This window comes from Tinamus guttatus, unplaced genomic scaffold, assembly GCF_059628265.1.
Source record: "Tinamus guttatus ecotype Peru unplaced genomic scaffold, ASM5962826v1 Tinamus_guttatus_pri_ptg000246l, whole genome shotgun sequence".
Taxonomy (NCBI): Eukaryota; Metazoa; Chordata; class Aves; order Tinamiformes; family Tinamidae; genus Tinamus; species Tinamus guttatus.
This window is the reverse complement of record NW_028288780.1, coordinates 8,379,238-8,393,728: the sequence shown is the minus strand read 5'-3', so window position 1 is coordinate 8,393,728 and position 14,491 is coordinate 8,379,238. Positions and strand designations below refer to the sequence as shown.

Sequence of the window (14,491 nt, the reverse complement as noted above, 5' to 3'; positions counted from 1 at the left end):
TAAAGAAAAAAGAATCTTGGAAAGTATGATGTACCTAAATGAAGCAAAGATTTGCCTGTCCTTGAGGTAACTGCATTAGTCTGGGAAAATCACAGAAAACTGATTTAAACAGCATAGACTTAAACAGTGTTTATTCCTGTTTACTACTCAGGGAATTGTTCCAACAAAAAGTCCCGTTTTACACCATTGCTGTATGGCCAGGTTAGTGTTGTTCTAGAGGTAGTACTGATCATAAGTGGGCATGCAGAAGGGATTTATCTAGACATTTTGCTACCACTGCCATCTCTTGCCTTTGCTTTCTCTTTTGCAATACAATCTTCACTAAGATACTACTGAGTATTTTGATTTATTAGTGAAATTAGTGATATGATTTCATGAAAAAGATCTTGTGAGACTCAAATTAAGCAGGAGCAACTTTTGTTAATGTTGGGGTAGAGGGACTTCAAAAGAACTTCTAGGATTAACCATTGGTGGTCTTTTATATAAATATTGCCCCTTTAACCTCCTAGGACGTTGCAGGTCACAGCAAATCATAAGGTGCTATTTATCAGGGTATAATACACAGGTTGTGACCAATTGTCTTCTATGAATTTCCTCACTTTATAAGTAATAGTCCAATATATGGGCAAGATTACCGTTCTGGAAATTATATTCTGAGAAGTTAATCACCCCTTTCATTTCAGTTTACTATGGTATTATTCACATATTGTCACAAAATATTGTGCAGGATTGCTGTATTTACTGAAATGTGAAATGTCCCCTGCATTTCTGAAGCAATTTGGTGTCTTTCAGGGTAAAAGATGCTATTTACATGTAAGTGATTGTCCCTAAACTCGTCTGCACAATGTGTGTACACTTCAGAGTATCAACATCTTACACTCTGTTACTTGTGCTCCTTTTTGTCCACATGTACTAAATTTCCAATCAGCTGAAATCAGTCTGCTTTTAGTCTCTGCTTCTTACGACATAAGCTGTCCTGGCTGCTTTAGAGCTGCTGAAGAGCTTTTCACCGCGATTTATTCTCTTGTCTTCCTGGGCGACTTGAAACGGCCCCTTGGCACGGGCTGCGTCCAGGTCTAGTGCCTGCTGGATCTTGTGACTCGTAGTTGTTCTGCTCACTGCACCATGGTTTATGGTTAGAGAGCAGGTTTAGTTTTTCTGCTCCTAGTAGCTTCCTTTTTATTTTATTCGCCTGTATTCATTTCATCTGCAAGTACCTTTTGTTTTCTCTGTGTTTAGGTATGCCTTGATGGGCAATGCACCACTTCAGCTAGCCAAAGCCAAATTTTCCTTCATGTCCTCTGATTGCCTTTTTGCTACATTTTCCATCAGTTTTGCTAGTTTAGTTAAATAGTGAAAGTACATGCAAGTCACCTGAGTAATGTGGTTATTGTTATTTTAGAATGAGAATAGTCTCAGGCATGATTTTTATTCTTCTGTATATTTAACTTCACATTATGGACAAATATAATTTTATTGTTGAGCACTGAGCTGTTTATATTTTTAGAGTAAAACAAAAGATTCTGAGAGCAGCAAAATTCCAAATTGCTGCTATTCCTAAACTAAAAAAACAAAAATTGGTTAAGTGATTTTGGGTTACATCTTCTACTTAAAAATTTACATCTGAATGGAGATTAGTTATTTAAAGTTTCAGCCAGATGGTAATTAAAATGGGCAATATATAAACCTCTTGGAATAAATGTTCTTCTTCAGAATGCAAATGCCAACATACTCTAAACTGCCATAGAGACACTGAATGCTCTGATAACTCGGTGCTAAACTTACCAGTTTTAGCATTAGCTCTATGACCACAAGTGTTTTGATCACTTTAAACCTCTCTTAAAACCAGACAAATATCTTGCCTTGAATTTTTGATACTTATTAGCCATAGTTCATCTAATAAATTTAGTACAGAACATTCAGTATAGGAATAATTATATGTTCATTGCTGCTAGCCAATTACAGCCATCCTGCAGTCATTTTCTAGCAATACCTGACTGGAGAACTTGATTATTGTCATTGCTTTTAATTTTTATTAAATTAAGGTTTTTTTTATAGTGTCATTTTGCAAATGGTTCTTAGCAATAATACCTTCCAAGCTTCCATAATCACTGGATAATTAACCTGCCAGGATTAAGCACACTCTACTTTGCCTCAGGATGCTTAACTCTCCAATAAGGTCAATTATCTCCTGATGATAACTGCTTTGTCACAAGTTGCTGCTTAATTCATCTGTAAAAGCTCACCTCAGAATGCCTGTTTTACAACTCCAAGTAACTTTCAGTAACAGAATGGTCAGAGGAGTGGCAGCATTTAGAATTTCAGCTCTACACAGTTCGGGATGTTTCCAGCCCAGCAGTTCCTGGGCCGGTAGAGTAGCCTCCATTTGTGCGCGTTTCTTCCCAGACTTTTCTCTGCGTTCCCCCCGTTACAGCTAAGGGTGATGTCTTTGATGTGCTGGTGATAGAGTTAGCCCAGGGAACACTTGTCCTGTTCTACGTTATTTGCATTTTGAGAACCCATGGAAGGAAATGCTGGTCGCAGCAACATGAACTCAATTTCCAGTCTCCCTAAAGTTACGAGATAAAAGAGCATCTCCCCAGGGAAGAAACTACTGGGAAAAAGTCTACGTATTTGGAACATGCAGCTGGATAGCAATTTATTTTCTACGGAGGTCTTCAGAATTAAAGGGACTCTACAAGGCTTTCATATGGTTCTGCACCTCATCCTCACCTACGCCAGGCATTCCTGATGTGCAGAGGAATATTTATTAAGAAACTGATGCAGTAAAGATCTTCCTATAGTCTCTTCCTATGTCTAGGTAGGACATTTAAAATGCGGAAGCTTCAAAATTACAGAAATGCTGAGTTTCTAACCTGTCAGTTTATAATAAAAACCATATCCAAACAATATAGTTTGCAGTATACAGTGTATAGCCATCACTAAAAGATAAGTAGGGTGTGTAAAAGAGAAATTGTAGTTTTCTTAAGCAGTAATATAATAAAACTAACATAATATTTCTTTCCAGCAGCTGGAGCCTCTTTCTTGCATGTATGTAGAGGTTTTCCTTCTAAACACAGTTTTTGAACAAATTAATTGCAGGATTGTAAACAGCAGCTTTGCAAAGGCAGATGACTTCTGCAGCCTCACTGGGAAATGGATGCTGGTGCAACAATGTGCTGAAAAGACAGGCAGTTGCATGAAAGACTTGTATGTTTTAAAAAGCAATAATAACACCTTAAATAATGGTTCTAGAGTTATGAATCCTGAGCTTTAAAAAGATGTATGCCTATGTATGCAATAAGCTATCCCATAAACAGGTCATCATTCTATCTCATAATTACAGCAAAAGGGCACATTGCGTCTCCATTAATTACAATGCTTGCAAATAAGGTAGCAAATATTAACATAAACATCTCCACAAATATATACTGTTTTGACATAGGCTTTATGAACCTCTAGGAGGCCCTTATGAGCCTTTATATAAAGCAAATGTCGTCTTAGGTTATCCAGCTACTTATTTTATTTCTGTACATCCTTTTTAAGGAATATATATATTGTATTTTTGCTTTAATGACCAGGAAAAATGATAAATCTAAAATTGGTGGCAATGGTTAACATTGCCCTAGCTTTGAACTTGCATTCAAAAACAGTCCATACTTTTACTTTAACTGGAGGAGTGAATGGAAAAGCCGCTAAGTTTTATATCCAAAAAACTGTTTAATGCACTAGGATTTACACCTAAATGACAGTTTGCAAGCAAGTTTGGCCATTCCAGTTCTGTAACCTATAGCATATGTTTGCAACCAGCCTGGTTATGTAGCATTACGATATTGTATTGTGGGCAAAATTCAGCCTTGTGAATAAGTTGCCTCTCTGACTTTGTCACATGGGCCTATATTGACACCTGAAAACTTAGGAATCTGCCCTCAAAAAGAGGCTCACAGAAATCTCAGATGAAACATAACAGCTTTCCCAAAGTAAATCAGCCACATGGTGATTTTCTTTTAGACTAGTGTATGTTCAAAATCATATAATTGATCTGAATTTACACCATTATAATTAATGCTGTCTCAATCTAGTTTATATACCTAAAACATGCAGTTTTCCAGGCTTCCTGCATGCCTTTTCACACCGAGGCATGATCTGATTCTGAGCAAGTGATTAAGAGGTAAGAGAAAGGAGAAAAGGAGTTAACAGACATAATTTAGTGTGTGTAGGAAGGGAAATACAGCTTGATCCATCAGAATTGGTGAAAAGAGAGAAAACTTCTCAGTCTGTTCTCCTCTATCAAGTGGGTCTAAAAAATGAGAAAAAATAGTAAAGGATGACTGGTCATTCCATAAATGTAAAAGAGTTATTTCTTTTTCAAGCAATTCCATTCAAGTAATTATTTGAAATTATTTAGTAGAAGGCAATTACTAAATTGTGATTGAAGTGAAATTTCTCTAGGAGGCTTATTTTTGCATAATGTTAGTTGTATGTTTGTGAAAAGTCCTTAAGAGCCCTCGATTGATTCTTTTTGACTTTCCAGAGTTCATATTTAGGGGTTATTTTCAGTCAGTGTTGTGTTGGTGGGTTTTTTTTTGTTTGTTTTTTGTTTTTTTGTAAACTCTTACCTTATACTTTTACGTTTATACATTTACCTTCTAAATCCTTATTCATTTTGAATCAATGTTCAGAAATATTAATCATCTTAGTTTAAATTGAGATGGGTGTCAGTATTTCTCACTTCAATTTATTTGCCAATATTTTCCATTTCTTAGGGTTTTCAAAAGCGCTCAGAAACTTGCCCCAATGGTGAGGGTAATTATCTTCATTTTGCAGGCTGAGAATTGCAAAATCTCATACAGTGAGCCTGTGGTTAAGTTAAAAACTGTAGCTGGATATTCTGACCTAGTTTATTAAATACACACGGGAAAAATGTTTGTAAGGAGATACCTCATCTTTTCGACCATTTTAGCAGGTAGGGTTTTTAGGGCCAATTGATGCTGGTGTTTGTTTTTCTAATATAATGTAAATAGAAAACTATTTCTTTTCATAAAACTTACTTTTCAGATTCCTGCAAAATCTTTAGGAAATGGAGCCTGGAAATTAAAAAATGTGATTTTTAATTGAGGAAAAGGAAATATTATTTTTCTTAGAGTTCTTTGATTTCTTCATAGAATTCTGTCACTGATTTTTCGGTGCAGGTACTGAATTTTCAATTATAGAATAGCTATGGCATCATAGAATCGCTACCTGATCCACAGAATTAACTACTTTCTCAGTGTCTGAGTATCTAATAAATCGTGGCCAACTGAAAAATGAGGGTGGCTCTAGCAGAAGGGAGGTTGATAATGTCAATGGCATGTTGTAAAGATGTGCTGTGGGAAGGATTCTGAAATAGCCCAAGGCTATTTTAGCTGCAGACACTGAATCTGCTTTTTCTTCTCTCTCCTGTCTTTTTTTTTCCCTTTGTGAACTGCAGTGGCTCTCTAAGATGAAATGCTTTTAAATCATTTCCCAACCTTGCAGCCATCATTGATAAAAGCCCTGCAATTTGAAATGATATGAATCACTGTGGAGTTAATCATACCTTATACAACAACGTATTTTGTTGTGATTCATTCTGTTTCAATTAATCTTCTTATTTATCTACATTGTCTCAGCTGCTACAATGAAATTCATGAGTAATAAGCAAGTAATTATTTTAGCATAATTTACCTAGTATATTATGAATGAAAGGAAAATTGAGAGCCATGTAATTTAAGTTGATATTTAGTACTGCTTTCAGCTCGTGTCTAGCTATTTAATTTTAGAATCCTATCTCAAAAAATGGCTTTCTTTTTGCTCTTTTGAAAAACAAGCAGGTATTTAGAAGAGAATCAAACACTTGACAACAGGCTTCACTGTGTAAAATTGAAAGTGTTTTCTGGTGGTCTCTCAGGAAGATCAGGAATATTTATCCTCCGTTATGCCATGCAGCTTTGCGATGCTTCTAAGGTCAGGAATGCTGCACAGAATGCAGCACAGGACTGAACACGTCCTGTGAGAGGGGAAGGGAGATTTCACCGTATCTCTGCAGCTTGTGTTTTACTGACAATGATTGATAACCCTTTTCACTTTGTAGCATTTCCCAGAGCATCTCATAACACTTCCTAAACATTAAAGCCCAGAATAAGCCAATAAGGTGGATGTGTAGTTTTGTCTGTGTTTTACAGGTGGACAACCAAGAGGTTATTTGCCCAAGGTCAAACAGCAGGGTCAGGAACAAGGAAAATTAAGTTCTGCCCTTTTTTTTTTTTTTCTTTTCTTCTGTTAGCATCCTGAAATTCTGTCAGCCACCAGATATATTAGGATAAAACTCCCCTGTGTGGAATGAAAGGTCTGCAGAATTTGACTTTATCTTTTTAGTGTTACATTAACATATATCTCTGAGGACTTTTTAAAGGTAAAATGCATGCAAATTCAATAAGCGTAATAGTAGGACAAAAACAAATATATGCATAAGAGCTGTGAAAATCAGAATTTTAACAAAATCTAGAAGTGCAACTTGTAAGAAGTAGAAGAATGAGGGCAGAAATGTCATTTTTTTAAAACCAATGTATATCCAGAATAGTTCTGTTTCACAGGAATAATTTCAGATAACAAGGCAAGGGAACATGCAATGAAGTGGTGTTTTCTTTTCCAGTCCAATTGAGGTAGATTTCTGTGACTCCACACTTAAAGGCCTGTTTGGGGGCAGATGTGGCTGGTTTCTAATTCAGAGAATTATTAGATCATACTAAAAGGAATCATTGAGATATACTGGAGATTCAAACCTATTACAGTCCTTTCGGCCACCTGTAAGATCCCATTTAGAGGGCAGTCCCATGTTCTGCTCGATTTCATCAAAAAGCAAGCCAGTGCAGAAAGGACAGGGCTCTCTCCCAGTACCACATAGGCCCATTCCCACTACTCTTCCCTAGGTCTGATTTAGCAATTTTATGTCCACAGCAAGAGTAATCTTTGCAGGTTAGACTTGTGTCAGATCAGTGAGCTGATTCAGCTTTCCTGTGGCAGCACAATCACTAGATCTAAGTAGCTGAGGTGGTGAGGCATGATGGTGGAGAGGGCTTGGGAGGGATGGCCTGATAATCTCTTTGAAGAGATCAGATGAAACGCAACATGAATCTGTAATGCTGCAGTCTCTACAGGAAGATCCCAAGGAGGCAAAGGAGCACAGCTGGAGGCATTGGCTGACTTGGTTTTATTTCTGTGATATAGTATCTTCAACAATGTCCTTTTAAATCTTGACTTATATATGCAGCTACTCAGTATGGTGTTATCTACTAGTATTTGATTGAATGTTATTACATATTGATAAGTTGAGGTCAAGTTCTTGGGCAGAGGTTATTATGCAGAACAGTTTACATTTTTCTAATGAGTACTTATTGATACAGTGGTTGTAAGCTTGCTTCTGAACAAAGAGCATTTGACCAAGAAAAAAAGGAAAGTCTAGTTAAGGAGCTGGTAGTAAGTATCTGACAATATATGAAAGCCTGTGATCAGATATTGTACGAAGGCCTGGAAGCTGCACTAAACTCTGTCCTGTTCTTAAAAATTCTTCAAGTAAAAGTACTCAAAGTCACAAAATGACTATGCACCAGGTATGATAAGCCAAGAACCAGGTACTTCGACTTCAAGCAGAGCTTCACACTAAGAAATTTCTCAGGTTATCAAATCTCTAAGTCACAAAAACATCAAAGCAGAAACATTTTTGGCCCAAAGTCTTCCACAAGTGTTTCTTATTGTATTCAGTATTCCTTCTGAAGACGTGAAACTCATGTGCTTTTTAAATAGGTGATTTTAATATTAATGATAATGCAGGTTGTAATTATAATTTAGTGTTTCAATTTATGTGCTCAGACCCACTGCCAGTTTAATCCTCTACTGTCCGGAGTGTGCTACATCACAGCAAACAGCCAAATTATATCTAGAATTTAGGTTACAAAATACAGTACAGTACAATACAGAAGTGCTTGTAGCCTGGGTAGATTTGCTGAAAGGAAGTAGCTTTCCTATGAAGTTACTTTTTATGGGATGCGGAGGAAAAGGCTGGCCCCATAAGCATGTTACCACCATCTTTCCCATTACAGAAAGTTCAAGAAGAAAAGCATTTAGCAAGTATTGAGCATAAGGCAGTACTTATTTCAACACCTTCCAGTGATACAGAATGGGAAACACTTTAATTACTCCAATGAATGTTTGTCTAGACTGTTGTTAGGAATCACTGCCGATGGCAATGACGTGCCTTCCTTGTTCCAGCAGTTGGTGATGTCTGTGGTTGGAGAGGTTTTATCCCATTTCTGCCTGACTTGTGTGGCCTTGGTCGCAACCTATGCTGATTTTTCTCAGTAGTCAAGAAAGCTAATTAATCATCTCATTTTAATATCTTCTGAAGTATTTAAAGGTAATTATAATATTCCATCTCATTTTCCCTTTCCTTTTTCTTTTTTTTGACTACAAGATCCTTTGCACAAAGTTCAGAGAAGGAAGTGGCTGGAAGTAGCAGTTTACTCTGTCAGCTGGCCTATGGTGCAGTGTGTTTAGTGAACAAAATGCCAAAGGTTTTGAGTTAACTTGGTCTGCAATGAAAATAGTTGCATGGAAACCACAGACACATGAGTACTGAACAATGTGGTTTTAATAAACATGTCCCATTCTCTTCTCAAGGATACCAGTCAAGATTTTGCTGTGGGAACTCTGCTTCATTAGTTAGAGGTTCAAGTTTGAAGAGGGGGACTCCAGGAAGAGTGAAAAGCACCCGGGGTTTAGGATCTGGTTAAAGAATTAGTCCAAGAAATCTTCTCTGAAGGATGAAATTCTTTCCCTGGCTTTGTCACAAACTTTTAGTGTAACCTCAAGGTGAGTGTCTTAAATCAAGATAGGTCAGTAATTATTTTCTGGATACCCAAGACAAAAACCCTTGTGATTAATTTTTTAGCATGTATACAGCTATAATACTTCATTTCTTGCAACTATTTCTTGACCAGTTTTGTATAAAGTAGTGCAAGTATTCTGAAAAGATGGTCCTTATGTTTTCCAAATATAACATATGATCTTTTGATGCTTTCAAGAGCTTTTCCTTATCTTTTTGCCCCAGTTACCCCAAATATACAATATACAGTAAGGAAAGCACGAGTTTTTACTTACTGAGTAATGAAATTAATTTTAAGAGATCAGTGAGTATTACACAAACACCCATAAGTTCATTTAAAAATATTGTCTACAATGAAAAGTAGTGTATTGAGTGGCTGGTATGCAGTATATAATGTTAACTCACTTGAGTTAGACGTCTATAAAAATAGTATGAACGCATATAACTTGATCTGTATCTTAAAAGCCTCGCTGTGGAATCACATCAAGAGGGCACAAGCTTCAGTTCTGGTGTTTCCTTATTTTGTAAGCTTCATATTGCAGCCTTCAATGTTCTTCTGCCATGGATTTTGTATACATCTCTCCCAGATTTTTTGTGCATTTGCCTTCCTTCCAGTGTCATAGACAGAGTCATCAATATGGCACTTTTTTGCTTGCTAAACACTGCTTTGGAAACCACTGTTTGTACACTCCTGTTATCAGTCATTATTTAGCATCTGTTGCCTATCCAGTAATTTGGAACCCAGATATATAACTAGTGTGGCATTTCCACAGGGAGAGATATAACTGCACATCAGATAAAATCCAAACTCTATCCTTTCTTTTTTCTTTTTTAGAAAATGTATGAATATCTAGTAAATGTAGAGAATACAAGTGGGTCTGTTTTTTAGCATATATGAGTGTAAATATTTTATTCCCTCAAGAGGGTTCCCTACAATTTTCTGAATTTTTTCAGTAAGGAAGAGCAAAACTAGGTATTTGAATCTTCTCTTCCTTCTTTCTATCCAGTTATGTAATCTTCTGTCATTATTGTCTGTAGATTTGATAGGAAGACATGTACACCCATGTTTAATTGAGACTTGAAAAAGTGTTGTGAGTAACACCTGGATAAGTAAACAATGCAACAGATTTTTCCTTCCTGCATTGGCATGTATGTTAAAGGTGTTTAGAACTGACTTCTGCTGAACTGTTGTTTATTGATTAAAATCTATATTTTAATTTAGAATTGGAATTTAGAAGTAGGACATTAGAATTGCTAAGATTGAACATTTTCATTAACTAAATTTAATAATTATACAATTTAAGGATAATTTGTTGTTATAAAGATGGGATTAAGACTCCTTATTCTAAAACCTTACCTCATTCACATCTGTAAGCCACCCCATTTACAACAGCCTGTGTGTGATCGCTTTGCAGCCACATGAAAGTGTCTCCTTAAAGTATATTTTGAGGTTTAGTGGTCATATTTTGGCTTACAACATCATTTGTTTAAATATTGACCTCTTGGGGAAGCAATGTGGAGAAATAGTTTTGTTACAGGCTTCAATTTTAAGTTGACAGAACTTATCTAGCCTGGTGGTTACACTTCCTTCTTCTACTGTTCTGCCAGAACAGTAATGCCAACAAATTTGTGATAGGTAAGAAAATCAAAATGTTGCTCGTTTTGCCCTGAGACATCATTTGGCACCTGTTATTCCCCATGAGAAACAGCAACAAACGCATTGACATTAGAGAAGTAGGCATATTTGAGTCAGTCTGTTTTGCATGCTAAAACAGTTCCCAGGTGAACGACCTTTCCTGTAAAGGAAAGATTTATAGCAATAGTATGGTTGAAATAGTAGAAACTCTGGAGTATATAAACCTCTGTGTTTCTTGGGTATGTTTCTAGTTGTGCAGAGGGGTTTCCCTACTTCAAATTTGAAATTGAATGAAGAATTGTATTCGTCATCCTCAAATTATTTCACTGAGGGTCAACAGTTTTACAAGCAGAAATTTTCTTCTTCCCAACTACAGATTGGAAAGGAAAAGATTTCCTTGCTTTCCTTGCAAAGGAAGTAGCCATCATCATTGATTTCTGTTTCAAGTCTTTGGAGAGAGTTTAGCATTTAGCAAGCTGGTCCTCGCAGCTCTTTAAGGCCATGGACCGACTGTCCTTGTGAATGAGCAAAAAGCATTTGGGAACTGATTTGGAAAGCAATGGAAAAATGACATGTTTGAATGCAAGACCCTTATTTTATCCAGTAATCTCTCCCTGGTGATGCTTCTTAAACTGTTCTGCTCTTAGCAAGATATGACCCTGTCATTATTGTAGGCAATTTGCGGATGTTCCAACAGATTATGGAGGTAGGACTTTGCTTTTAAATTTTTCTGATGCTGAAAGTTGAATCTCAGTTTAAAGGAAACTGTCTTCATTGAGAAATTTTGCTTCCTTGTCTTGCTGTTATTGCCCTGTGAGTGTAAGCCAGTCTGTAGTTGGTCCGCAGCTGCCAATCAACAGTATGTGTATTTCTGTTCCTGTGTGAAGGACACTTGTTTTCCTAATTCTGCAAGGATGAGACATTATCTCTTGTTCCTGGTAGGTTTGAGACCCTCACAGGACTAAACCCTCTTTGAGATCTGTCTTTAGAAAGTGTGTCTCTGCACTGGAATTTCTCCAACAGGACAGGGCATTTTTGCCCTGCCTCTCCAGGTTACTGACTTGCTCTGAGTTGTGTGATGTTCTTCCTTTTTTGAAATCCTGGAAGTTTCAAGGGAAATGAAGTCATAGCCATGTGTCATGACATTGGGGTAGTTCTGATTACTTTGAAAGGAGGACCTTTGTGGTATTGGAACAATACCTGAAAACTCAGGAAATTGCAGGTCTCTCTTTACCGTCAGTGCACATGAAAAAAAAGTCTTTCCACATTTTTTTGTAACATTATGACTTATGTGGGTGAGCAGTTGATGTCTTTAACACACGTAACATTTAATTAAAATATATGCTATTTTGGGATAGCTGTGATTAACATCTCTTTTTTTCCTCTCATTGGAATTTCTACCAATAGATACATCTGTAAGTAGTCTTGGACATGTACCAGTTTCAGATAAATAAATCAGACCATTTAAATTCTGTACATGTAGTTGCCAAACACTATGGATTTCATTTGAACATCAAAACAAATGCCAGATATGGTAGAGATGCTACTTAAAGTGAATTATGATACTAAGTCAAAGTACTGTATCTAGCTGCTTGAAAAAAAAAAAAGTCATCTGAAAACAAACATATTTCACCTGGAATCTAACTATTTCTGACATCTTCTTCAGATTCCTACTGTGATGTGAAGCAGTGAGGGAGAAAGGCATAGGCTCATGCAGCCCAGCTACAGCCCATTTCTGAATGTGCAGGTATCTGAGAGAGATGGAGAGATGTATGAGACCCTAAAAGGTAGCATTGGTGGGAGGTCTGCTCACTATTGAGAGTGCACCAAGGAAGTCAGTGTCTATCCACCTTAACTCTCTTGGTAGGTGAGTTTCTTCATATTTAAAGCAAGAACACTGTGTCCCAAAATGAGTGGTGCATGTATGTATGTCATTAAGGCAAGCTAGAATTAAGACCAAAGTATTTAGTGTGTTAGCATCTCCTTCAGCTGTGTCCCTGGGATAACTTTTTAACTGGTGTGGATAAGTCATGGAAGAGATCTTTTCATATATGGTAAAGAACAATCTAATTTTGCAATCTTATGTTATCTTATCATAGTCTTATAACAGTCTTGATTTGAAGCATACCTATTCACTTTCCACCTCCTCCACTAAAGTTGTTTTTATAAGAAGATAAATGTCCATTACCTCTTTTTAATCATCCTTCATCTCTACTATTCTTAAATAAGTTTTGGACGTGTAAAGTGCACTGTATACAATTCTGCACAGACATTAACAGAAGCTGGTTACTTCAGAAGGCATTTGGACAGATCTGGAGTGAGAGAAGAATATGTACTAGGTTAACAAGGAATGTTATCACACCATGAAGATGCTTAATTCAGAAGTAAATTATGCAGACGTTCCTTCTTTTGGCTGTTATTCAAGCTAATGATTTTAGAATAGTCTCTTGTAGATTCAAACACAAAGCAAACTTCCTAAATTTCCATTTTACAATGTATGCATTTAATGATATAGTAATGATTTTGAGTGTTATGTGAATGGGGAGAATGAGATAATTAGACAGCATGGCTATCCACAGTTAATACCTTTTAGCTCTCATTTTTCAGGGTAAAAGCCAACTCTTTAATGAAGTTTAAAGGAAACTAGACTATTCTGTAAACTTCCACTGCAGTGTTTCTTTCCATTTTTTTTCTAACATGTTTGCATTTTTTTGAATTCAGGCTCCTGGACTAGACAGGTTGCTGGTCTGATCCATTATGGTCAGCACTGTGGTCCTTGAGCAAAGGCATTTCTTTCAAGGAAAGATTACTCAGATAATTGGAACTCTCTCATTTTATAATTTATGTAATATGTGGAAACTTTTCTAATGAATATTTTTAATTAGAATCGAACAATTGTTTTTGGTGCTACCATTTTGTTCATCTGTTAATAAGACCTCTTGCAATATATCCTTGTTCAAGATAACGAATGAGAAAACCTGTGCTTCATGAAGATAAAATTCTAAAGAGTAGATGTGAACCATATCCAGCTCATCCTGAAAACTGTTTGAAATGGAACTAATTTTGTCTATACCAATCTGCCCAAATCATGCTACTAATTTAAATTGATCATAACATGTTCTGCTGCTTACCTTTTCATAACACTTCTTCAGCTACATTTTTTTTTCTTGTATATATTTATTGCTTTCCATTTTTATGTAGTCAAACACATCAGCAACAACTCTGAAATACAGATTTGGTAAAATTTTGTACTATTTCCCTACTATAATTCTACATTTTACAAGCACCTCCTTAGGTCTTATGTTATATGTCTCAGCTATGTAGAAAGTATAACAAGGTCTTCAGTAGTGCTAACCACAGAGCACAGTTACTATAATCTCTCCACACAGAGAGCCCTGTGCTCCGAGATGTCCCATCCAGCTATCTTTTTGCAATAAACCATCTCTAACAAACTGCATTTTTCTGCTCCCAGTCATTTCCCTGCAGATATGTAATGCCTCCCTAATATTACGCTGGTTTGAGAGTTAGGGCATGCAATGGTCAAGCAACCTCTGTACCTTTGATGGCTGTAAATGGGAGATCTCCCGTATTGGAAAGGGAGATCTCCAGCTTGCCAGCAAAACTTGCTCACAGAACTTACTGCCTACCCTTGAAGGCCTCCAGAATATTAAGCCTTACAGACGCATTTGCCAGCTTAGAAGGTTTCTAAAATATTTTCTTCTTGAGTCTCATGATTTCCTGACTTTAGAGACAGAAACATACATAGAAGTGTGTCAATAAAATTTTAAAATTCTCAAAAATATTTTCAAAGTGATTTTAATGTGAAATATGCCATCTACATAATACACTATGGTTTGGCATGGCAAAATGGTTTTATAGGCCCTTTTCTGTGGAGATTTGCATTACTTATTTATGAATTATCCATGAGTAATGTGTCCATCTCAAAGAAAATT

The 14,491-nt window shown here is 36.5% G+C and overlaps 1 protein-coding gene across 2 annotated transcripts in view; it reads left to right on the top strand.

Annotated features, from left to right (window-relative positions):
* ADK (adenosine kinase) overlaps positions 1-14,491 on the top strand; it is a 258,310-nt gene that overhangs the window by 180,847 nt on the left and 62,972 nt on the right. The window lies entirely within an intron of this gene.